A 3,822-nucleotide genomic window follows, 5' to 3' on the forward strand; every position below is an offset into this window, starting at 1 on the left:
TAACCTTATTTTCATATTTTTGGGGGGGGGGGGGGGGTTTGGGGGGGGGATGCATTTTTTTGGGTTTTTGGTTTTTGTATTATTTTGAATTTTTGTATTTCGAATTTGGAACACTGGCGCATGCGGATACCATTACGGAGAGCAGAAACAAACAACAGCAGCCCCTGGATGGGCACAGCACAAGGCACCGGATGGACACAGCACAATGGACTCAGCCGCTTGGGGATAGAAACACTTTATTTACAGCAGAGGATGTGGGACAAAATTAGTAGGAACATGTAACATCACACATACTGTAATAAAAAAAGCCAACATCACACACACTGTATGGTACTTTAATAAAAAGGTAACATCACAAATAGTATAAACTTTAACATGTTTTTTATATTTTTGGGGGGTAATGCATTTTTTTGTTTTGTTTTTTTTTGTATTATTTTACATTTTTGTATTTTAATTTTGGAATACTGGTGCATTCGGGCACCAGAATGGAGAGCGAAAACAGACAACATCAGCCCCTGGATGGACACAGCATAAGGCCCCAGATGCACACAGCACAATGGACTCGGCCGCTTGGGGATAGAAACACTTTATTTACAGCAGAGGACGTGGGACATAATCAGTAGGAACATGTAACGTCACACATACTGTATTGTAATAAAAAAGCCAACATCAAACATACTGTATGGTACTTTAATAAAAAGGTAACATCACAAATATAGTAACAATATCAACTTTTACATTTTTTCATATTTTTTGTGTTTTTTTGGGGGGTGGGGGGTAATGCTTTTTTTGTTTTTTGTATTATTTTTTATTTTTGTATTTTGAATTTGGAACACTGGCGCATACGGTGTGGGGCTGATGCAGCCAGTCTCTGTGCTATTGATGTACGTGTTTTGGCACTCCCATAGAATCTTGTAGCCTGCATTGTCACTTTTCATGTGTCTAAAAAGATAAAATACAGTAAGGAAACATGTAAAGCACAATATTGATAAAATAACTGATAAAGCTAAATATTTATCTTATATAATACCCTTTATGAGGTCTAAGAACACTGTACGCTATTTACGTATGGAGTACCGTAAGGGTACGCACGTTGCGTAACAATCGCTTAGCCGTAGTCGAGACGCTCAAGCGTCACGTTCGCTCACGGCTGTCAGGAATCGGGACTTAGCGTCACAGATCTTACCAGTGCGCAGCCTAGTCCGGCTCCGGTGGTCCTGCAGGTGTCATGTCGCCCCTTGCTCTGCTTCCCACTGTGCTGGCTCCAGTACCCCTGAACTCCATTCCAGCTCACCGCTATCCTCCCCGCTGGCCGCAGGTACTGGGCGCCGCCATGTTGCCGATGATCAGCTGACCGCAACTCTACCAACCGCGGCTGTCGGTTCAGTCACATGATTTACCTGCCCAATCACTGCCCAGCAAGGGGGATAAAGGGGCTGGGCAGGGCCCTAGCAAATTGTCCAGAACAACGTCGCTTCCTAGCAGTGTCTAGACTCAGACTTCAGGGTTCACTCCTTGTGCTCTGAAGCTCTTTAAACTACCTGTGATTCCAGCTCATTATATATCATCAGCACAGAGACTTCAGCTCTTAGCAGCATTACCAGCACTGTGATTTCTACTCACTGCAGCATTACCAGCACTGTGATTTCAGCTCAAAGCAAGTATTACCAGCACTGTGATTTCTACTCACTGCAGCATTACCAGCACTGTGATTTCAGCTCAAAGCAAGTATTACCAGCACTGTGATTTCTACTCACTGCAGCAATACTGACACTGTGATTCCAGCTCATAGCAGTACACCTGTGCTGAGATTCCTGAAGTTAAATAACCTTCCAGTGTGTCCTTGTGTGTGCTGCTGCAAGCATTCCTGAAACAGCTCAGTCCAAGTGCAAGCTAATCAGTGTGAATTCATGTGTCTCACCGGATTCCAGGCCGGTTCAATCAAGTCGGATATTAACTGACTCCAGTTCCAGTTTTCTCACCGGACTCCAGGCCGGTTCAAGCAAGTCGGATATTAACTGACTCCAGTTCCAGTTTTCTCACCGGACTCCAGGCCGGTTCAAGCAAGTCGGATATTAACTGACTCCAGTTCCAGTTGACTCACCAGATTCCAGGCCGGTTCAAGCAAGTCGGATATTAACTGACTCCAGTTCCAGTTGTCTCACCGGATTCCAGGCCGGTTCAAGCAAGTCAGATATTTAACTGACTCCAGTTCCAGTTGTCTCTCTGGATTCCAGTCCGGCTCAAGCAATCCAGATATTGAACTGATTCTTTTGCAAGTATATTTCATGTAATCTACAATAAAGTATATCAATATTAACCTCATCTTACTGTGTACCTCATCCGCAAGTCTTATCTACGCCCACCAAGTTTCCTGCACTGTGTGCCCACCACAGAACCACATATTGATTCTAACTTGGATACACAAAATACCAGAGCCCTGACAGTTTGTTCTGGACCAAATGGATTCAAGTGATGATCAGAGTGTTGGTCCAGGGGCTCTTCAAAGTCTTATAACCAGACTAGAAGGTCAGGAAACCGCCCAGGGGCAAGTGGTTCAGTTCTTGCAAGAGGTCTCAATACATCTTAATAACATGCAATCATCTTTAAATTCAGCTACTCCAGTATCCAGTCCTGCACCAGTTACATCTATCCAGCTAGCAACAGCCGACACCCGGGCGTCACATCTTCAGCTGCCCACACCTTGCAAGTTTGACGGCAATCCAAAACTCTGCCGAGGTTTTTTAAATGTTTGTGAAGTACACTTCGAATTGCTTCCTCATAACTTTCCTACAGATAGAACTAAAGTGGCCTATATCGTGTCCTTGCTGTCAGGTTCTGCTCTGAATTGGGTGTCACCATTATGGGAGCGTGCTGATTCTCTGTTATCCAACTACAAAGACTTTGTGAGCACCTTCAGAAGAATATTTGATGAGCCCGGCAGGTCTTCCTTCGCTTCTGCTGACATTCTCCAGATACAGCAGGGATCACGCCCTGTTGGGCAATTTGTAATTCAGTTTCAGACTTTAGCATCCGAGCTAAATTGGAATAATGATGCTTTGGTGGCCGCCTTTAGGCATGGACTTTCTGATAAACTGAAGGATGAACTGGCAACGCGTGATCTTCCGACTAAGTTAGATGACCTGATCTCCTTATGCGTTAAGATTGATCTACGTATGAGAGAACGGATTAGTGAGAGATTCAGGGGTGACCACACAAAGATACTCTCTGTTCCTCGTGCATCTTCTACATCTGCATCCTCAGAAGAACCAATAGAGATTAATCAATCACGCCTATCCTCTGAGGAGCGCTCTCGAAGACTGCGACGGAAGTTGTGCCTTTATTGTGCTGCTCCAGGTCATTTCCTGGGTTCCTGTCCCACCCGTCCGGGAAACGCCAGAGCCTAACCTGTAAAGGGGAAGTCAGGTTAGGAATCCTTCAGAAAACTTCCCCACACAAAGATTGTATTCTGCCTGCAACTCTGGAATACTTCCATGGTACAAGATTTCTCTCAGCACTCCTAGACTCAGGAGCTGCAGGCAACTTTCTGACTCTCTCTGTAGTACATGAATTGGGCCTGCCTACTAAAACATTACTCAGGCCTATAGCTTTGACTGCGGTTAATGGAAGTCGCATACCAGAAAGTAATATCACCCTTCAGACAGCACCTTTGTCTTTACGTATTGGGATTCTCCATTCTGAACAGATTGAGTTCTTTGTGATTCCCAAGGCTACCCACGAGATGGTTCTAGGTCTTCCATGGCTGCAATTGCACAATCCATCTATTGACTGGTCCACTCTTCAGATTTCTGCTTGGAGCCC

This window comes from Pseudophryne corroboree, chromosome 1 (genome assembly GCF_028390025.1).
Source record: "Pseudophryne corroboree isolate aPseCor3 chromosome 1, aPseCor3.hap2, whole genome shotgun sequence".
Taxonomy (NCBI): Eukaryota; Metazoa; Chordata; class Amphibia; order Anura; family Myobatrachidae; genus Pseudophryne; species Pseudophryne corroboree.